We start from the raw sequence: 23,850 nt of genomic DNA, 5'->3' as shown, positions 1-23,850 counted from the left end.
ACAAAATACATCCCGTACGGATAATACAAATTATTATGTTCTTATTAAAATTTGCGTTTTTCGGTTTTTAACAACCTCGAAGAATTTTCACAACTTCCGAAATTACCATATTTCTAAAAATTAAGCATCCTTTATGTGTCACTATACATACTATTACGTTCAAAATTATTTTTCATTAATGATTTTTAAGTTATAGAAATAAGAACAGCCTTGTCTTGTAAGCATAAATTATGTGTGTCATTTACTGTTATGGTTTCAGTTTCCTCTGTTGCTTACTTTGTAAACGGTTAAAAATTGCTAAACTAAATGCTGTAATCTATAGCTTCACTCCAATTTCAGTGAATAAGTTAGACGAAGTGTGATAATTCACTAACTAAAATTTAACCTGATTATCATATTTATTCTAAGAAGATTATTAGGTTTACGTATTGAAATGATTGAGAGTAATCTATAATTTCGTTACTATTTTCCTGAAAGAAAACATAAAGATTTAAAAAACTATATTATTAAAAAAAAACACATTTTTCGAAAATCCAAACATTTTATAAGAATATTTGAAGATTGAGTTTTTTTTTTTTTTTTTTTTTTTTTTAACAGAGTTAAAAAGTAACGTAACAACCTACCTTAACTAACCGTCCAGGCTAGCAAGTTTGGGACGTCAGCGAATAAAGTAAAAGAAGAACACTGAACCGTACGAGTAAACTGCAGAAACGTAAGGTAGAGTATTCCTACGTTTATTCAAGTTATTCCTACGTTTATTGAATAGCAAGCAATATGACTTGAATTTTGATACAAAAGTGACAAAACTAAAGCAGCCAGTACAATGGTAAATGGACAATGAGCACAATAAATGATATGTATGTACGATTTGCTGTAAAAAGGGTAAAATATGGCATTACTGGTCTTTAATTATCACTTACTTAGATGTTCCAATAACTAAAAATATACTTACAATCCACATCGTAACTCCATGTAATGATCTACTACAATGGATACAATATGTCTCCTTGCTTTTCCATCCAATTTATTTTTATCTTGATAAGATTTTAAAATAGATCTACTTATAAGAGACTGTGTTAATATATCTCTTACAACCTATAATACAATTATACAGTTTTATGATCAGTCTTCTCTCAAAATATTTAAAAACAAATAGCACATTTCTACTTTTCTCAATATGATGTACTGAATTTTAAAAAGAAAGGGCTTAAAGCAATATGGGTGATTTTCCTTTTCTAAAATTGAGATTTCACTATTTTTAGGATTCCAGCATATTTTACAGGGCTGCCCACCAGGAAGGGGGGGGGGGGCTATGACGCAAACTCTATCATTGAAATATTTGGGGGGTAAAAATCTATATAAATATGTTTGAGGGGGTTAAAAATTAATCAATAAGATGATTTTATTTTCAAGGAAGAACACCTACGGATAACACAATGCATAAATTTTTCTTCTGTCCTTTATACCACGATACTATACGATAATTATACGATCAGGCTGGGAGGGGGTTAAGTCAGACAGTTGGGGGGTGCGTCATGGACATAAGGGGGATGGGCACCACTGTATCTTATGACCCGTTCCTATTGACAAGTATGCAAAAACAGAGATTAGACGGCAGTAAACATAGTGTTCTTGCCTTGACTAGCGTTTTTGTACGATATTGCAGCGCAAATATTGCTTTTTCTTCGGGGTAAATATATATTACCCAAGCCCTTCAAATATAGTTAATGAGAGCTTTCTATGTGTTCCTCATTGTTTCAATGTGATGAAATAAAATAAACATAATATCTATGATTGAGAATGGAACGTAAAGCACATGTATTAGTCTCTGTCACTTAGTGACCTGAAATTATTCGTAATACCACCAAAATTCTTTAAATATATTCAATATTTCGAGCACTATTTTCGAATGTTCATCATCAGGGAGGTTTTAAAGATCATGTTGTAGCTTGCTCATGTAATTCAGCATAATAAAATACTTATGAGAAACTAAGAATAATTACTTTGTTACTGCTAAAGTAAATCATAGCATGTGACGATCCAGCTACGTAGAATGGTGTAGTTATTAAAATTTTCCTGAGGATGAGCACTCAAGAATTGTACTCGAACTATTGGTGAATTGTAGTAGCTGGGTCACTCCACATCAAGTGATCCAACATTAATTGCTCCACCATTAATTTAAAAACAAAAAAAAAACACTTTTCTTGTGCTAGTGTTGTAAAAAACCGTTTTTTTTTCTGTGAAGTTTTTTTTCAATAAAAAACATCGTTCTTTTTCATGTTTTTTTTCAAATGTCTGTTTTTTTTCTGGCAACTATTATTTATTGATTTATGTTGCAGATTATTGAAATAATCAACAGAACTTGAGTCGAAGCCCTCGTAACTTACAAATCATTTGTTTCTTTGTACCTATACAAGCAAAATTGTGTGATTATTCCTTTCGGCCCCAGGTCATTTTTGACGTTTTCCTACATTTCCAGTTAGTGACTTATTGCTCAAAAACTATTCATTCGATTGATATGGTTAAGGCCTTGTTTTTTTTAGAAAATGGATGTGGCTATTTTTTTGGTGTAAGTTGCATTGCAGTGTTGCCAACAGGTAGGAAATTATTGAGGGAAATGTAGGGGTGAAAATTTACAAAAAATTCCCTAACCGAATTACAAAATTTTTTGTATCTAGCACCACTGCTGCTATATGGGTTCAAGTCACCTAAACAAATCTTTGGTGTGTTGACAAGGTACAGTGAAATCCTGAAATCGCTGGCTTCCGTTCAAAGAGGGAAAGAAAAAATTCTATCATATACATGAAATTTTGACACTTTTTACGCCTCAGAAGCAAAAATCAAATATGCCGGGGCTACAGCTTCTCTATCCTATTGAAACTTTTTATGGTGCGTTCTGTAGGGCAAACAGGAAGCTTTCAGGTAGTGGTACGTTTGTTTCAATATAGCCAGTAAGAGGGTAATAATATAGGGGAAAAGGGAAATTTTCCGAATTTTTCATCTAATAGTGGGAATTAATTGTTTTGGCTGGAAACGCTGCCATCAGACAGACAAAAACTATCTGAAAATAAACCGTAGTATTCCAAAAATATATCCTACAAGTATCATGGCGATATATAACAAAGCAAGCATAAACTATAAAAAAATATCTCATTCTACTTCAGAAATTCACCATGTCCAGAACAGGGTTTAATATAAATCTCAACTGTACTTCCCCTAATTATTCTAGTGAAACTTTTTATGGTGTGCTGTGTAGGCTAAGAATGAGGCTGTTAGACACTGGTACGTTTGTTCGAATGTAGAAAACAAGAAGGAAATAATAGAAATAAAAAAGGGAATTTTTTCCAAAATGTGCCCCTAAAATCTTGAATTAAAATTTTCTGTAACTGGCAACACTACTATCAGACACACAAACTATCTTAAAGTAAGCTTTGGTATCCCTCTAATATATCCTACAAGTATTGTGACGATATCTAATAAAGTAAGCATGTCAATAAAAATATATCATTTTATCTTTAAAAAAAATCACAGTTATGTTTTCAATTAGAGATCAAGGTCTACTGTAAACCTCAACTGTACTTCCCCTAATTATCCTATTGAAACTTTCTATAGTGCGTTGCGTAAAGCAAAGACGAGACTTCCAGATACTGGTACGCTTGTTCCGATATAGCCAACAAGAGGGAAATAATAGGGACAAAACATATAATTTTTCCAAAATTTCCCCCTAAAATCTGGAATTAAAATTTTCTGTAGCTGGCAACACTGCTACCAGACAGACGCAAACTATCTTAAATTAAACATTGGTACACCACTAATATATCCTACAAGTATTATGGCGATATTTAAGGAACAAAGCTTCTAATTACCAAAAATATATTACGGTGAACACTAAAGTAGGGAAAAACTAGAAAATCAAGGGTTAGAACCCAAATACGAATTTTCGTGCGCCCCCTAATTACCCCATTGTAACGGTCTGTACTTGCGATTGTTAAGTAAGGACAATTGTTCGATTGGCGTAAGTTGACTTGCACTCGGACGTATAGGTACGGATTTAGAAACGAAAATTTCTAATTTTTTGTCCAAATATAGGAAAATTTTAATTTCCCTAATTGGCAACACTTCGCAGGCCCGTCCAATTGATGTCAACAGTTAGGTATCCATCCGAGATACCTACCTGGCAAGTCTTAAGGATGTCTTTCTACAACGAAGGAAGCTACAGGGAAAAAAGAAGTAAAGAAAATTCGAAATTAGAAAATTCTTGAATTTTTGACGGGTGAAATTTGAGAAGGAAATTCGACACCAGAAGAAAAAGAAATTAATATGATAAACTATAGTCCAACCATATTTTGCAAGAATAATATCCCGATATCTTAATTAGTGTCCACACAGGAGCGGATTAAACAAATGACACCCGTGTGTGCCACTTTGGCCACCTGGGCCACCGAGTATACATTTGATTACATTTTTTTTTGACTACTAACTCGTGTTGTTGTAGTAGTTATAGTCTCGACTAATAATAATAATGTTGTAAACAATAACTTTATAAGGAAAATTTTCTCTCCTTTTTACATCTTAGTTCCAACACTGTTGGTGAGAAATGCAGGGTGTTTCAAAATAAATTTTGGGGTTTTAGGTCTTCGTAGTACTTATTACATTTTACGTACAATTATAAGCAATGCATCAAGTAAAAGAGCACCCCAAGCAGTCTTTGCTACAAGTGTTCAATGTGAGATTCATTCGTCACACGGCACACATCTAGTCGATAGGCGAGAAAAGCCCATAAACTTTCTGCCAAATGGCACAAAACACATTCAATTTAGGGGAGTCTCGTTTCAACTGTACCATCTCCTGAGAATTTGTTGACGGCTAGATGCAAACATTTAAGAGTGTTCACATGAGCTCTTAGGTGAAAGGTCGATTTATCACTAAAGACGACACGATCCAGAAAATCTTCATTGTTATGCAGGAATATTTCACTTGCGAAATTGGCACGTAAACCGTAGTCTGTTGGCTTTAGACCTGTAGCAACTGCAAACGACAAAGACGTAGTTGCAAGCGTCTCCTTAATATTCTTCACACAGACGGTTGCACTGTGCAGATTCAGTCTTTATTAAAACACAAAAAGCTTTCTGCTCTCTAGTCTCCATCTTTGCTACTTGCTCTTTCTAACGGCAGACAGAAGAAACAATGCATGTACATGCGTGCGTACAAAACTGTTTGAGTTGCTCTTTCATTTCATATAATATTTATAATTGTAAGTTAATTGTAACAGATACTACAAAGTTTCCAAACCCTAAAATTAATTTTGAAACACCCTGCATTACTTCAAATTGTGTAATCCTATATTAATGTCTTTTATATACATATCATCAAGGCCGGTCCTAGTCAATTTGTCGCCTCGTGCAATGGCATAATTTGCCTCCTCCCCCTTTCTCCAGAAAGAACAAATCTTAAAAGTCATGATTTTAAGTATGCTACTTCAGCATGAACAACAAAGGTGAGGGTAAGTGCAGTTGCACTCAGAAAGTCTTAAATACTTACTAAAAATGCAATCCCGTTGTGTTGTGTTTTTCTTTAAATATTAATCTATTATGTTAGTGAAAGATAAAACACTCACACCTGCAGAGGGTGGGGCCGCGGTGGCTCAGTGGTAGAGCCTTCACCTCTGGTGCTTGGGGTACCGGGTTCTATCCCAGCCCCCGTCAAGTGAACTTTGTGGTGGACAAACACCGTGTGCGTGGGTTTTCTCGGGGTTATTCCGTTTCCTCCCACTTTCTTCATTCCACCATTTCATTCATTGTTCATCACCACCATCTTCTTTAGCCTAACCGGCATAACTGTTTGACGTAAAACTTAATGACTTCATTTCATTTTTACACCTGCAGAGGAAAGATGGTAATCCTTTTTATAGAATTCACTATCGAGCTTCAATCTCAATGTATCAGTTTGCAACTCCAGTGCAACTAGCTCTTTTATCTTTATTTCTTGATTTTTCTTCTGCATCTTCTAACATAAAAAAAAACTTGTTTCTATCTTCAATGATAAGGAACTTGTTTCTGACAAAAACAAGACTAGTTTCATATCAAAACTGTGATAATTTACTAAATGAAACAGATATTCATTACTATTCGAGAATTGAATTCTTGCATTTGACAACAATCAAGCAATTTGTTCTCGGATTTATTCGACCATTTGCTTTAGCATTGTCCATATGGCCTTAAACTAATGCAATCTAAACTAATGCAATCAAATAATTTATGAATGTAGTATTGAAATAGAAGGTCAGCTTAGTAAATGTAACTACCATCATCATGAAGTCTGTTTCCAACAAGAAATATTTAATTTAAATAATATACTTATGACAGATTTTGCCGGACCATCCAAGCTTGCCGCTCCACTCAAATGCACGTGTTGCATATATGGTAGAGCCGGCTCTGCATATCATATATATATATATATATATATATATATATATAGCCGACAAATTATTTATATATGACATTTAGAAAAATACTATTAGGCAAATTAGTATTAGTTTTTACCTTTAGACAAGTTATTGGAATTTTATACTGTTCGTGACATTATTTTCGTACTTATTAAAGGCCTGCTTCCACGAAAAAACAAAATTTCATTTCTACTTTTATTTCTTAGTTGATATTGATGAAAACTGCTGAAACCTGAATTGTTAATAGGTATGGTATTCATGTAAATTGTAAAATATTTGTAGCGTATCAGTATCTAGCGTTTAATTTATGTAGCATTTTACGGTGATTACACCTACATTACAATATTTCATACTTAAATAGACGTAAGATGCATTACAAATGACTATTTGAAAAAAAACGAAATTTAGAAAAAAATGAGAGGCAATGTTTTTTTTCTAAAAAAAAAGTACATTTCTGAAAAAATACGAACCGTTTTTTTTCTATTTACAACACTATCTTGTGCAGCTGCCTTAACATGTTGGTAGTTCAAAATGAACATTATTTACATTCTAGTTCTTTTGGTTTCCAATGGCACCCATTTTTGTTTTAAAATCCACTCTTATTTTTGCATTATTAAGGCTTTGTGTTAATTTTGGTGAACAAAAACCATTTTATTCAGAAATGAACGAAATGGTGGAATGAAGAAAGTGGGAGGAAACTGCTACATTCCTTAAAATTTTGTATGCTACTCATATCCTCAAATATTTCCTGAGAAGAAAGTTCAATTTCTTAATAATTTCAATAATCTGAATACAAAATGAAATTTTAGATTCTTTAACATTTGGAAAATAATACAAAATACCAGGTGGTATAAGTAATGGTTATTTGTTTACAATTATTTGAATAATACGGAGTATTTAAATTAACCAATCTACATGTATCCATTTTATGGTCGTGTCTCGAATTGGTGCTACTACGAAATCGGCACTAATAATTTTTAAACAAAAACATTTTATATACTACAGTACCTGGACATTCTCAAGTCCTACACCTATATCCACAGGTGAAACAGTCAGAGATCTCTTATAGTTTTCATATTTGTTGAGAAATTTTGCTCTTTGTCCAATCTTCGTAAACAAACTTTCTATCATTGTATATGTAAGCAAGGGAAATGCCTCATCATCAATTTCTTGTTCTGTAAAATGATAATTCCTTTAGTAAATTTCTCAGTAACCAATTAAACTAAACGACACAACTCCTTTGAATGAAACGTTCTGGAATGCACTTGGAAGATTGATTTGTTTTGGTTATTGAAGTTAAGCTCCCCTTTTCACCAGCGAGGCTATATGAGGCGTGGGCCTACACTTTAAAGTGAAATCCCAACCTCACAAATTTAACCCGGGATCCCGTGCTCCAGAGGCACGCGTGCTAGTCACTCGACGAGCGGGAAGAGCACTGCACCTGAAAAAAATGTTGTCCCACTGTGAATCGAAGTCTGGACACCTTAATTACAAGCTAAATATTAGATGCAATTAACACAGTTCGTTTTGAAATATAAGCAAAACTTCACCATGAATATCAGCGAACTGGATTTTTTTTTTTTTTTTTTTGCTTCAACCTCTTTTTAAAAGTATCAGGCTTAAATCAGACAACCCTGCTGGTAAGGCACCCTATATTTAATGAAAACGCAACACTGGCAGTACAGCATGCTGTTCCCTTGAGTCTCACCCTATCAAAAATGCAGCGTTATTGGAAAACGTAACTCCATATATTTTTCTAAGTTTCCACAAACAAAAATCTGCAAGTTGATCGAATCACTTATGTTTGTTCTTACGTTAAGCCCGAAAAGCCTGCTGCAGTGGAAATAATGCTTCGTCATTTAAAATAGAGGGTTCCTTACCGACGTAGCTCAAAGGATTTGTGCGCTTGCAAAGATTCTACCGTTTGATGCTGCTTTTCATAGTTTATTTTATAAGAAATTAATTGACTGCTGAAAACTAGGGTTGACTTGTTGAAACCAACATGGTTTAAACTTTTTTTTCCCAAGAAAGAAATTATTTTAACCCCTCCCCCACAAAAATAATAGAAATGATTCAGAGCCTGACTGAATTCAAACAATTGATATCGTTATTCAATTCTCTTACTGATATGCGAGTTAAATTACATCGCTGTATTTCTGGCTTGGTGATCTAACTTGGACTTAATTAGATGTTCTGTACTCTGTAGTGTTTTGAAGTTCCCATTTATTTTAATAATGTGTATAACTATGTACAGTGATGTCACTTGTTCAGTTGTGTATTTTTATCCTGAAATAACTCTTAAAATATTCACAAGTACAACGTACAACGTACTTTGATTCACAAGCAAGATCAGTACAACGTACTTTATTTTTAAGGTGTCCTCTGTGCAAGAGATTGTAGCTGGTCGCCTTTGTAATCAAAGGAACCTGGGTTTGAAAAATGAAATCTTTGAGTTTTACGTCCTAGAAGTATTCCGGTTAGGCTAAAGGAGACGGTGATGACGGGAATGAATGAAATGGCGAAATGAAGAAAGTGGGAGGAAACTGGAGAATACCGAGAAAACCCACGCACCAGACGCTAAGTTTCAACCCAGCCGCTGCCACCCCAATCCTGAATTCAAGTGAAGATGAAGGAGGATTTCTGTATGTGCAAAGAGTTGTGGTTCATATCCCCTTTAAGCTGCTGTTCCGTCCTTCATTACCTCGCTGTTGCATGAGGGCGTTGAGGTTAAATGAACAATCAATGTGTAACATAAATGAATAAAACAAAAAACTCTAAATAAAATAATCCTAGTTGAAACAAAAACACTTTAAAAGTTTTCTGATCATCTTTTGAAAATAATCAGTTATAATTAGATTTATTATTGCCCCTAGGTACTACTCTCTATGTTACTTGGTATGTACACATGACGTCGTATTTTTTATTTTTTTATTTCTTTTTAACCAAAATGACGCTCTATAAAAATTGCACTTATATTCTTTTAATAGCTGCAATATCACTGTCACTTTTACAATATGAAGCTGAAATACCGGCACTTAGGAATAACATTTTTCTTCAGCATAGTACAAAGTACAGTATATCAAATTATAAAACGTGTTTCTGGGTACGTAACTTTCTATATCTACAGCATAACAACATAGACAAGTCTCGGCTTACTTGACTGCCTTAGTAATTGCACAGTGTAAGAATGGGCCAGCACACATATTATGGATTCCAAGGTGCCATTTTTAGTATATATTTTGAGGAAACTTTCTCCTAATGTCGTATCAGGGTTAATTAGTGAGTTTTCTAAACATGCTCAGAGCGCCTTGTGGGTATATAATTAGCGTACGTGTCTTCAGCGAGGGAGACAAGGGTTCGATTCCTAGTAGGAGTTCCTGAGTTCAGATCCCTTGTAAAGCTGTAGGTCCAAATCTCATATAATATCACTGCTGAAAGAGATGCTAAACCCACACCCAATCCGACCACTGGTGAGCACAGGAGCCTCAGTCAGCGAAGGCAGGTAGATAGCATGGAGGAACTCACTGAGCCTTTAATACTTAGGCAGTGTAGGCGTATGTACACTTGCAATTCGGGGGGCAAAGGGGCAGTGCTCCCACCTTTTCTTACCCCCAAGATTAGCTGATCATTTGGTTGCTGTGATTTCTTTCTGATATTTGACCTCATGCCACATTTTGCCCCCTCCAGTATTGATCATGAAACTTGTAGGGGTAAAGTTTCGTAGTGGCACCCGCCTTTCCGGAATGCCTCTCTAATGGAATAGTTACCACTTTTATTTAACAGAACAGAACCTATACTAACCTAAGCTAACTTAACCTAGTAATGAGGGTAATTGTTTAGTAATGGGGCGCCAACACCAGGGGTGGATAACTTAACGTATTTTACGGAAATGTAAGCCCTTGAGAAATGAAAGAACTGATTTTAAGTCAACATCTTCGTTAGAGTTCTCTTGTTGGACGGCAGTAACTGGTTGGGTGTGAGAAGAAGTGGGAGCTTCAACATCATTGTTATCCTTAGTCACAGGTTGATATTATCAGCAGTGGGAATGGAAGTTTTCTCTGAGAATGGTGTGTGGACATTTTTCTTAGGTATACCTGGGTGTTTGTTCGGTTGCTGCACCGGCAATTTGAGAGCTTCTGAGTAGGATTTAAATACCGGAAAGCCTCGGAAATTTGCTGGGTGATTTCCCTGACAGTTTGCGCAGGTGGCGGGTGTGGATGTGTCTGGTTTGGTACATGACTGTGTAAAATGCGATTGCCCACATTTGAGACACCTCGGGTGGGCTTGGCAGGTGTCTTGTGAATGCCCCAAGCGTTGACATCTGTAACATTGCAAGACTGAGGGTGACTGTAAGGTTCAATTTGAACCTGGTAGTGAAGCAAGTTGTTTATAGCGTATATTTCTTTGACTGCTGCAGTTCGTTCTAAAGCAACCAAGAACAGTGGCATCATTATTTTCTTGTCATCCGTCTTGCTTTTACGAGACATTTGGTGCACGCTGGTTGGTTTGTACCCTAGTAGGGAGAATTCTTCCTTTAGGTCGTCTAAATCTGTGTCAATAGGTAGTTTTCGGACAACTACCTTAATAGGTCGTTCATCTTTTGCTACACCTGTGGCATACTCAGTCTTCGTTTGCTGACAATAAGTTTTGATGGTGGTATAATCATCTTTGTTGGACGCTTGAATTCGAATGCGCTCTTCATTTGGTTGTGCTAATGGGGGCTCCTTCAATGCTCGTGACAAGGTCTTTATGAAAGTATATGTATTTGTAATGCCGTATATGAAAATTGGAGGAGGCTTATGACTGGGCGGCTGTTTTGGCGGAGCAGTATTATTGCTACCATTAACAATATCTGCTTGGGTGGAAGACAAAACATCAAACCTATTGCTGACTGGTAGAGGCGGATAGTCTGCTTAGTTCTCCAATGAAGTTTTCCAATGAAGACCTACGTCGCTTTAGTGTTCCCACTACTGTAAAGTCCATATCTTCAGGCTTGTTTGAAGTAGACGATTGTGAGGCACTTGATTGCTTAAGTGTACTTTGATTTGATTTGAGCTCCCCTGGAATGGCTGTTTGCTTTTTCTTGCCCAAGGGCAGAAGAAAGTCTTCTGGTTTGTATGTGGCTCGGATTATTTTGCCCCTAATAGCAGGAATCTTCGTCGATTGAGATTTTTTCTCAGATTTGGTGGATGTCTTCTGAGAAGCCATCTTTATTGTTAGAGTAGGGGATGGCGCCAACTTACAGGAAGGGTAGTGGCGTTCCCAATAAAAGGTATGAACTTAGAGCAGTGCTCTAAGGTTTTAGTTTGTCAAGGTGCTTTTCCTCCGAAGAGGAAGCACTACGAATCGTTAGCCGGTTATCTCTGCCTCCGAAGAGGAGAGTATCAAAAATAAATCGTTAAGCAAAGAGGAATAGAAAGGTCGTCAACAGAAAAGATCAATTTCGTGCGTTAACCTCCGTAGAGGTATTAAATATAATTCGACGGTTGTTTCCTCAGCCTCAAAGAGGAAAGTAATCCAACCGTATTAATAAAGTTCGCGATTCAATCAATGGGGATGGACACACTAAATGACTTGTTTATTTTTCTCCGCCAGCTACGGATACCCTATTTTTTTTACCTGGTTAGAGATTCCAGGTGGCCAGTTCCCTAAGCAACGGTCACGGTCACGGTAATTTTGTGGTTATGTATAGAGTATCGGGCCGGAGCCCCTGACTCCATGAGTAATATAGTATAAAGAATATATCAAGATGTGCTGGTGGTTTGTTGAATGTTACTATTGTTTTGATATGTATGGGAGACTACATCTGCAACTGTCGCAGTGTAGCTGATTATGACTTCTTTACCAGTTCTGGAGAGATTTTAAATGCGTGATGTTCGATGGACGTTCCGCAGTGCGTATTCGGTGCTGATATTAGCTATAGCTGGATTTACATGTCTGGGTAAAGTGCGCCAGAACTTATTGTGGAGATGCCGTAGAACGTCTCCGACAGTGGGTAGCTCTAAGTCTTCCAGGATCTGGCTGTTTCGTGTATATCTGTCGTGACCAGTGATTATACGACCAGCTCTAGTTTGCACACTTTCGAGAGTTTGTACGTGACTATGGGAAGCATGTTGCCAGGCAGGGCATGCATAAGAGGTGGTAGACAGGATTATCATTTTGAAAATGTGAACTCGGACCTCGTGAGAAAGGGAGCTACAGCGCAAGATGGGGTACGACGCTGAGATTTTTTGTAATGCTCTCTGTTTTATGTCTCTAATGTGTGCGGCGAACGTTAGACTACAGACTACGATCTAAAGTTACACCCAAATATTTGGCGTGCGTAGCATGAGGAATGCGTGTGTTTTCATAGTTTAGATTTCGATGGACACGGATGCGTCTCCGAATGTGGATGACAGCACAGCTTTTGTCTACATCAATTTTGATTCTCCAACGTCTTGCCCATTCTTGAAAACCTATGAGTTGGCGTTGCATGTATATGTAACACTGTGCAAGTGAACTACTGGTCGTGAAAAAGGCAGTATCGTCGGCGTATGTTGCAACAAAGCAATGGGGTAAGGTCGGGATATCTGCTGTGTACAGATTATATAAAAGCGGTGAAAGTACAGCGCCTTGTGGAACACCTGCTTTAATAGGTCTAGACGTGGATTTAACACCGTCAACAGACACATGGAATTTTCTGCCAATGAGGTAGGAACGCAGTAAATGCAGAAGACGATCTGAAAAACCTTGCGTGTATAGTTTATATAAAAGTCCAGCTAACCATACTTTATCAAAGGCTTTTGAGACATCCAGGTAGACTCCAAGGGTGTGTTGTTTTCTGTTAAAAGCCACTGTTAAATGATCCACTACTCGCACGAGTTGTGTAGTAGTGCTATGTTGTGCACGAAACCCGAACTGATGAAATGGTAGAAGGTCTCTAGTAGCTACATGCTGTTTCAGCCTCCAGAGAAACATACGTTCAAAGAGATTACTTAGGTGTGACAGAAGACTTATTGGCCTATATTTTTCCGGGAGAAGTGGATTCTTCCCGGGCTTGGAGATGGTGATAATACGAGCTTCCTTCCAGGTCTTCGGGAAATAGCATAAGTGAAAGATGGCATTGAATAAATAGGTTAGGAAGACCAGTAGTTTTCTGGTTGGATGTTTTAGGATATCAGATCGAATTCTGTCGGGCCCGGATGCTGTCTTCGCCGGCAGACATTTGATATGTTTTTTTATTTCTCGAGGTGTAACTAAGATGATATCATGTATAGGGTTTTGTGTAGTTAGGCTATGTAGTGTGGTTCGGATGTGCTGTTTGAGATAGGGATCAAGACGTGATCTGTTAGGCTGGAACTGTTCTTCCAGGGAGTCAGCGAAAATATCCGCTTGCGACTGTGGGTCTTGAGTCAGTCCTTGTGGGCCTTGAAGGACTCTAGCTCTGGAAGCATTTGTAGCACGCTGAAAGGATTTAGAGAATGTCCAAATTTTTTGATCATTTGCTGTGATATTTCGAAAAGTATCTTCCCAGTACCGTTGATTTTGTCGCTGTGCGAGCATCTTGAGCTTCGCACGCAGTTTATTCCATAATGTTTGTATGCTGGATGTAGTGTGTGCTGCCATCGGCGTCTAGCCCAACGTTTTAAATGAAGATAGATCTGCAGATGTAGACTGTCACATTGTCCTGTGTGCGTTGGAGAGATATTGGTAGTGGAGCTCGGTGCCTCTGCTGTTCGAAGTGCTAATGATATATGAGAAACCGCTTGGTCGATGTCCTCAATAGTAGCTGGCCGATCTCGGAGATCGATCATAGTGTTTAGTTTTTGTTTAAAAATATCCCAATCGGTTTCTATTTGCTTAAAAATAGGGGTACAATGGGCAATGCTGCGGTGTGAGACGTGAAAAATGACTGGATCATGGTCCGAGTCTAAATCTGAGATGACATAAGGATGGACAGTAAAGGATACGTCTTTACAAAGAGCGACGTCAAGCACATCGGGTTGTCCGCCGAAATTTGGATGATAAGTGGGGTCTGGCGGAGCACTGATGTTGAAGTTGGACGTGAGGAGGTATTGGTGTAAATCGTCTCCAGCACTGTTTGAAGGAATCGAGTTCCATTCTCCATGTTTAGCATTAAGATCTCCAGCTAAAATGACCTTTGGCCCTAAGTTTGCGATGACATCAAAGTCTGTGGGCTCTACTTGTGTGGCCGGGGACCTGTACCCGGTAACCAATATTAATGGAACGCCTGGAGTTATTAGCTCAAGAGCAAGTGCCTCTAAAGTAAGTAGGGGTGGTATTGTAACCAACCTGACTGGGAAAGCCTTTTTGATTATAAGTAGTAATCCTCCTTTCTGTCTGCCCAGTCTATCCTGGCGATAGACAATGTAATTGGGTAGTCGCCAAGTAGTGATCCGAGCAGTAAAGTGTGTTTCTTGTACAAACATGACATCAACTCTATGGTGTGTGAGAAATCTAATTAGCATTTGTTTCTGCCCCTCGAGACCATCTGCATTCCATGTAGCAAGAATAAGTGTATGATGTAGGACGCTGGAGTTAGAAACAGCCATCGTCAACCATTTCTGGTATTGTTTCTATTACTGCTGCAGCCTTGGAAGCTGAGGCTGCTGCTTGACGGAAACGGGTAATATCACGTTTAATATGCGTTGATTTTGTGGATATGTAACCCCTTGAGGAATGAAAGAATAGACTTTAGGTCCAGGTCTTCTTTGGGGCTCTCCTGTTTTACGGCAGAAGCTGATTGGATGTGGGAAGCAGGAGAGGCTGCAGCGTCTTCGTTGTCCGTAGCCATAGGTTGGACATTATTAATAGTGGGATTGGGAATTGTCTCTGCTGCTGGTTTGTTGACAGTTTTCTCCGCTTTATCTTGAAGTTTTGTCGGCTGCTGTGCCGGCAATTTAAGAGCCTCAGAATAGGATTTGAATACTGGACATCCACGGTAATTTGCCGGGTGATCTCCCTGACAATTCGCGCAAGTGGCGGGTGTGGAGGTGTCGGATTTACTGCAGGACTGGGTGAAATGAAATTGACCACATTTGAGACAGCGCGGATACGCTTGGCAAGTGTCCTGTGAATGCCCCAAGCGTTGGCATCTGTAACACTGTAGCACCGAGGGAGGCTTATATGGTTCGATCTGGACCTTGTAATGAAGTAGGTTGTTGATAGCATAGATCTCTTTAATAGCTGCACTTCGTTCCAGAGCAATCAAAAACAGTGGCATCATAATTTTCATGTTATCTGTCTTGCTTTTGCGAGACATTTGATGAACGCTTGTTGGTTTGTAGCCCAGTCGCATAAATTCATCCTTCAGATCGTCTAAGTCAATGTCAATAGGCAGTTTTCGGACAACCACCTTAATAGGCCTTTCATTTTTTGCTACCCCTGTGGCATACTCAGTTTTCGTTTGATCGCAGTAAGCCTTGATAGAATTGTAATCATCTTTGTTTGCCGCTTGAATCCGAATGCGCTCCTTAGTTGACTGAGCTAGAGGGGGCTCCTTCTGTGCTCGTGACAAAATCTTAATAAATGTATAGGTGTTGGTAATTCCGTAAATAAAAATCGGAGGAGGTTTGAAACTGGGTGGTTGGTTTGTCGTGGCAATTTTAGTGCTAGTACTAGCATTATCTGGTTGTGCTGGGGACAAAACCTCGAAATTATTACTGAGTGGAAGAGGTGGATAGTCGGGGACACTATTAGTGAGATGTTCTGTCTTGATGTTTGCTAAAGAAGACCTACGTCGCTTCAGCGTTCCTACTACCGTGAAGTCCATGTCTTCAGGCTTACTCGAAGTGGATGGTTGTGAAGCACTGGACTGCTTAAGTGTAGTGGATTTCAATTCCGCTGGGGCGGCTACTTGCTTCTTTTTGCCTAAAGGCACTAGAAAATCTTCTGGTTTGTACGTTGGTTTCGCTATTTTGCCCCTGAGACCTGGAATCCGGGGTGATTGTACTTTTTTATCTGACTTTGCTGCTAACTAAACTGGGAGATGGCGCCAGCTTACCACAAAAGAGTGTACTGATCGCCCCTGTATACTGTGGTGTCTTAGAGCAATGCTCTAAGGGTGAATTTAATTAAGGTGCCTACTTCTCCGAAGAGGAAGCACTAATATAAATCGTTATCCGGTAGATATGCCAAAGTCGTCAAATAGTTTGGGTGATATCAGCCTCCGAAGAGGAGAATATCGGAAACAAATCGTTAATCAAGAGAATAGCAAGTTCGTCAACAGTAAAAATCAATTAGGTGTATTAGCCTCCGTGGAGGCTTAAATCCAATTCGACGGTTGTTTCCTTAATCCTCAGAGAGGTAAGTAATCCAACCGTATTAATGAAGCTCGCGATGTAATCAATGGGGATGGACGCACTAAATGACTTGCTTATTTTTCTCCGCCAGCTACGGATACTCTATTTTTTTTTTACCTGGTTAGAGATTCCAGGTGGCCAGTTCCCCTAAGCAAGGCGCCGTTGCTTCTTACTAATACCCAATATCTCGTTATGTTAGGCGCGAGTACTTGAAATTTCTACCTTTTTATATACAAACGCAGAAAAAGGTTTACACTTTAAACACAACGTTCAAATGAAGTTTATACTGTAAGTTAAACTTCAAGTTTATATTAAAATATCTGCAGCAATTCTGTATTCTTTCGCGAAATAAGTAGGCTCAAATCTGCTGCCACATATGTTCACATTTATGCTTTATACGCAAATACTACAATTCGTTATGCCTCATGGTTACTGAAATATTAGAAAATAGAGTTACATTATAGGTACGTGGGACTAGAGTACTAGACGGCACAATACAAAAAAAAAAAAAAAAAAAAGAAAAGAAAAAAAAGAAAAAAAGAAAAAAGAAAATAATAATAATAATAAGTTTGTCCTTTACTCAAGGTGAATGCTAAAAAGACGCTAACAATGTGAACACTATCTTGTCGCCGAAGAAGAGATCAGCGTCACGTGGTTTTTTTAGAACAACTGAAAATCGAACGCCCGCTGGCTTTTTACTTCAATCTAAAGAAAAGCGTCTCGCAAGTGAAGCATGGGTTGCGCTAAGCAGAAATAAGCTTTTGTGTCGCCAAAGCGAAATAAAATCAAATAAAAGCGACAGGCAAGCTTGCGGCAAGCAAGCATGCTCTCTGGGTAGGATTTCCATGGCATTTCCTCATTGACACCACAGGTACCTAAAGGCATTTTAAAAAATCCAATTCAATTCAAATGTACTGGTAGTTATTGGTGCACCCCCTCAGAAGATCCTTTCTCCCAAAGCTTGTGTGTTGGTCCCCCTTGATGAGTTTCTCGCTACGCCACTGATGTCTGATATGTATTTGATTTATAAACTAAATTGCTTGCAAGCAAATGAAATGTCCTTCCTGCTTCCCTGGGGGCCAGTGTATGTGTAACTTTGGTGTATGTAGCTCCGGGTTAAATCTTTGTTGGGAAGTGAGCTCGAGCTTCAACCACATTGGTCAGTGCAAGCTTGTTGTAAAATAAACATATATGGTGACTACCGGCAGTGAGTTCCTTCATGCCTAAGCGCTTAGCGTACGTGCCTTTGGCCTGGGAGACCCGGGTTCGATTCCCGGCGTGAGCACATGTGGTTTCGATTCCATGTTAATCAGTAGGTCCCGTCTCATAAAGCCTCGCTGCCGAAAAGGACGTTAAACTTCAAATCAACTCAACTATCAGCAGTGTCATCACAAGAAGTAAAAATCTTATCAATAAGATTATATTAAAAACTTCACTCTTTGATCATTTCTCTTTTTACTCTTTTTAAATAAAGAGCAATTAAAGTAATGCTATTCTCAAAGGACATGTGCCTGGGGGCCTAAGTTGTTTACTGAATCTTAAGTATGAGGAAAAAGAAAACAGACTGTAAAACCTTAGACTCCCTGTCGCCAAGGATGTTTAAACGTTACTCAAGTGTAACTCCAAGACCCCAGAATTGAAGAAGATGAAATACAGGTACAAAAGGTAACCAATAAAGAAAACAGAAACATAGAAATGGTACTCATCATAACAAAAATATGTCTACTTACACAAAAATGTTCTGCAGAATTTCAATACGTTTCACATCGCTAAAATCAAGGAACAAAACACTTTGGGTTCGAGAGAGAACTGGTATTCAGTGGAACCAGTTTTATCTTAACAATCTCAAGCAGGTACGACATAGGTGAGTATTTCGAGTAACGCTAATCCCTTGGTGACTGTAACTACAGTACCAAAATGCAGAATGTTCCATTGAGTAACGTTACTCAATGTAACGTAATTCAGAGTGTACCATTTTAAAAGTTACACTGACTAGTAACGTTATTGACTAGGTGCAGAAATGGGTTACAAAATAGTAACCGTAACAGATAACAAATTGTAAATATTGCACATTTCGTTAAGTTATCCACCCTTGGCCGACACTAACGAAGACAGAAAACAACGTGCCCTGCGGGGCTCTAATCCGCCTTCACTTGCTAACGCTCGCTCGCTAATACTGTCTGAATTAAATGTTATTGACCTAACCCATCCGAATGTGAATAGAATATCGCAAAAAAAAGTAGGTTAAAAACCTGCCCCCCCCCCAAGCTAAACAATAGCCAAAATCAGATAAAAAAAAAACATGTACACAATGTATATACTGCAGATTAGAGGCACGATATAGGGCACACACTAAATACTTTAACATCTCGGATTAATTCGTTCAAGGAATCTTACATTTCATGGTTTCAAATAGCGTCTGTCAATTTGTCCTATCACTCTGTGGTGTTCCTAACTGATGGTTATGAAAGAAATGCCATGATAGCATGTAACTATACTAAACGGCAAACGTAGTAGACCTACTTTGCGGTTCCACATATAAGGACATATGAGTTATATACCGTTCACACGCAGTACATAATTATACACGAGCTACCACATAAAGAACTTACGCCAAACATTTTAAAATATGCTTAATTGTTTTCACATTGTATCAAAATATACATGCAACAACATAAGGATACAGCATGTGATTTGTTATAAATATTTTAGTATTATAAATATATTCCTCCTACCTGCAAACTTGCGTACTGCCTCTGTTAATCCCCAGGATTATAGTTTTCTTGGCAGCAAATCGCTGCTTTCACTACAAAGCTTAGTTTCTTCATTAAATATTGGGAGTTGTGTTTCTGTTATTTCCTTGAACGCCGCCATCTTGATTTGTTTGTACGAACCAAACGGACGATTTATTAATGGTTAACAACTGGAATAACCAAATAGTTCAATAAATTCTGCACTTTGTTTAAACTGAACAAAGTCGCGTTTAAACAAACTAGCTTTTTCGCGTGTTACAAAGCAGATTTGTTAATCGCAGACAAAGTTTGTTCTTCTGAAATAAAAAATAAGTTAAACAAATGAATTTTGTTACATGAAAACACGCACCTTTTGAGGCTGTTGTTTCAGTGTGGACTACAATTCAGTGTGAGTGGAGAAACCATTCGGCAACACCTCTATCAACTTGGGAAGCACTGTAAGTTGGGTCGATGTGACCTACCTGATTTGACTCCGGACCAGAAGGCAATGCGAGCAGACACCTGTGTTTCTTTGCTGTCTCGTCTGAGGAAAGAGCCACTTCTGGACAGGGTGTTGATATGTGATGAGAAGTAGGTCCTGTACGGAGCTCCACGTCACTGTCATCATTGGTTAGCATCCCATGAACCCGTTCCAAAACAGTCGAAACCAACACTGCACCAGAAAAAAAAAGGTCATCATATGTGTTTGTAGACTGCTCGTGGCTTCGTGCATCGGAAACTACTACCAGCTGGTCAGAAAATCAATGCAAATGTGTACTGTCAGCAGGCAGCAGCTGAGCCGTGTTCAAGAAAAACTCAAAACTCTCGAGCCTGCACTTCTGATTCGCAAAGGGTCCTCCTGTTCAGATATGGAGTGGGTCAGTGGGTCAAGTTTTCTGGGTGGGTTAGTGGGTCATGGGTCAACAGCATGTGACCCACTGTGACCTACCACCTACCGTGACCCACTGTGACCCACCACCCACCGTGACCCACCATCCACCATGACCTACTGTCACCCACCATCCACCCACCATGACCCACTGCGATCCACCACCCACCGTGACCCACTGCGACCCACCGACTCAGTATGATCTACCGACCCTCTCTGCTCACTGCATTGTAGACAATATCTTCTGAGGACTGGTAAATTGGTCTCCGTTTTACTTTCAAGACCTTCATTTCCTTTTCTTTTCCATTTGTTTCTGTCTACTTACCTGGGGTGAGTATATCTAACCAAGTGAAAAAAGAACTTCAGGCACTTTTGGATATTGATATTTTTAATAGTAATAATAGCAATAGGACTTACACTACTACTTGGCTTTCGAGACCTGTGAGTTTCTAGAGCTAACTACTGGAAAAAATACATTTTTGAATCACTGTAATATATAAATTATTATATATAAAAAAAATTGAATGTAACTATGTGTGCCTGATCATCACGGTCAAATTGCAAAGTCAAATGAAATTACTTTTGGTATATAGTTAGGCCTTAATCCAAATTGGGATGTTATATTGCTTTTATTATAATGCATAATATCCTAAGGAGGTAGTGAGGATCCGAATTTTTGCGAAAGAAAAATGAGTATCTCGCAAGCCGTTAAACTTACGGAGCTGAAATTCAGTGTATTAACTCCTTATTGAAAATAAACAGTGTGTGTCCTAACATTTTTTAAAATTCTCCTTTATGTGGGGGAGTGGGCACTTTCTATATATGGAAAATTGGTAGTGAGTTGGTTTGTAAAAATGATCGATGTTATTTAAGAAAAAATAACTAGAAACAAAAAATGCGGTTCTTGGCTTCATATATCCATTGCATTTTGCTATAATAATTGCTGAAGCTTATGTTTATTATTTGGAGCGCTTACAGCACAGGGCAATCAACCCATAAAGTTATGAGAAAAATAGGCATAAAATTTGTACTGTAAGCTTAATTACACGGAAATTTGAAGTTTGGATTGTACGCATAATTTTATGGAAAATTTTACACTTTTTCTCCCTTTACGTTGGTCTATTTACTTTGATTTGGAACTTTGAAATTTCATCCCTTTTTCCACTGAAAAGTATTGATAATTCAACAAGGAAATAATTATACTATGATAATTTAATTGAAATTCATCGTAATTTGGCACATGGCAAACATCAGTGTGGTAATTGAAGTTGAAGAAGGAGGAAAATTCCCATTCAACTCTGAACCCTTTCCAGGAACCTCGTTCCCTTTCGCTTTCTAGACGGGGGAGGGAACTTGGTAATGGTATCAAACCTTCATGCGTAATTACAAAAATTAAATTTATAAACAAATAAAAAATCATCAGTTTATCAGGCTTTAATTGATAAGTTATTCACAAGATTCCCTATCAAAGGCGTGGTAGATGAAGTTTCTGTTCTACATGGGTCGACATTGCCAACTGACATGGTCGATATGGAAAAGATGTATGGTGATAGAGAGATGATATTTGTTGCTGACTATTTCAAACCTGACCAAGAAAAATCGTTATCAGACTTAAGTCTAACAAGTAGATTGTCGATGTGAAGTTGCAGAAATGGGGTAGAAATATTATCAATTACCACGACAGAGTGCGAACGGGAATTTCCCCTTACGAATTTACAGATGACTAGTATTAGAAATACACTAAGTGCTCAAACATTGTCTAACTTGTTGCTCATCAATGTTAATGGCCCACCGCTAGACAAGCTCAAAGTAGACGAGCTAGTTATTTCTAGGCTGAAGGATGGACATCATTCCACTGCGGATGATTTACCGCCAAAAAAAAAAAGTTACCAACAGGAAACAAATCCGATTTCAGATTTGTTTTAAGGTGGAAAATTACGAGTTACGGAAAATGTATACTTGTATTACTAATGGCTTATTTCTGTTATTCAACTTTGTACCTAATTTTTAGTAAGTCTCTAGTAGTTTACTTTGCTTTAAGTAAACTACTTTGAATAAATATTCATAATAATTGCAATTATGCATATTTGCAATTTAAATTTAACGTGGTGTTTTAGTGATTACACAAATTACAATTATGAGCATACTTTATGGAGATGGTCTCACAGAGGGTACCCGAGCATTTTTATATCCTATGAACAACTGATTTTTCAAGTCTTTTGTGAGAAAGATACTGTGAACTGAGAAACCATAACCTTTTTCATATTGTACAGGGGTATTTTCCTGCGAATAGAAGTTTCTTGTGGAATGCGTTCAGAAATTAACACTTGAAGGAATACTCTCTTAGTACAAGTATATTTTAGGCACACACTAATTTCTCCCCACCTCGAACTGTTTCAATTTCCTCACTGACAAACACTTTACCATTTTATATCGTAAAGGTCAGATCCACTGTTATTGTAACAGAGTGGTGCTTGAGCGATTGACTAGAAATTCAAACTCCGATTAGTGACAATTTCACAGTCTTGTTTTATTACAAGTGTAAACTCTTTAGTCAGTTTAGAAGAGGCCGTGGATCGTGTTCAGAGTTGATGACGATGGATTTTGGTGAGTCAAAGTAGGTCAAAGTGGATGAGAGTGGTTCATGGTGGGTTGTGGGTCAGAGTGAGTCACCGTGGGTGGTGGGTCATGGTGGGTCACAGTGGGTCACCGTGGGTGGTGGGTCATGGTGGGTCACAGTGGGTCACCGTGGGTAGTGGGTCATGTTGGGTGGTGGGTCAGAGTGGGTCATGGTGGGTGGTGGGTCAGTGGGTCGTGGGTCAGTGGTTTTCATTGACCCACGCCAACTCTGCTCTTGTTACAGAAAAACACTAAGCCCCACGGGGCTAGGATGACTTGAGACACTATTCCATGCCTTGGATGTGAAACACTATTTCATCCAGCATACTCCCCGGACGTTGCACCTTAGGATTATCACCTGTTCCATTCCTTGGACAATTACCTTAGAGGACGCCAGTTCAAATCCCTAGTAGAAATGCAAAATGCACTTGATACATTCTTCGCTTTACGGCCCACCAAGTTCTCCCGGGTGGAATTCATGGCCTCGCAGAACGTTGGCAGTTCATCGATGCTGATGGTGACTATTTTTGATCTTCCAGGTATGTCTTAGGTGACATATTCGGAAGTGGTTGGTGAAAAAGGGATAGACTTTCTTGGTTACCCCTATAGATATTGTAAATATTTCGTGCACCAGTAAACCATATTGGAAATATTTTAGAAAGTCTTCTAATTATCATAATTATTTCATTACCTATTCAAACTTCAACAAAATAAAACGATCATCTTTTATAATAATAAAAGATCATTTTATTTCTCTCTAAGGTGAAAAATGTTTTTCTAATCTTTGTTGGTTGGGACATTGCCTAAGAAGATTTTGTATCATGAGAGATGTCCTAGAGGGTATGGTGGCGGGAAAGAGAGGGA

General features: G+C 38.2%; 1 long non-coding RNA gene across 1 annotated transcript; it reads right to left on the bottom strand.

Annotated features, from left to right (window-relative positions):
- Window positions 1–961: 961 nt before the first annotated feature.
- LOC145670686 (uncharacterized) lies at window positions 962–19,615 on the bottom strand. Its single transcript, XR_014128375.1, has 3 exons — window positions 19,482–19,615; window positions 7,454–7,886; window positions 962–1,095 (listed from the first exon to the last, which is right to left on the bottom strand). It is a non-coding gene; the product is annotated as an uncharacterized LOC145670686 (long non-coding RNA).
- Window positions 19,616–23,850: the final 4,235 nt, after the last annotated feature.

The sequence above is a fragment of the Thermobia domestica genome, chromosome 14 (genome assembly GCF_964235325.1).
Source record: "Thermobia domestica chromosome 14, izTheDome1.hap1.1, whole genome shotgun sequence".
Taxonomy (NCBI): Eukaryota; Metazoa; Arthropoda; class Insecta; order Zygentoma; family Lepismatidae; genus Thermobia; species Thermobia domestica.
The sequence above is the reverse complement of the archived record's forward strand: the minus strand, read 5'-3'. Positions and strand labels throughout refer to the sequence as shown.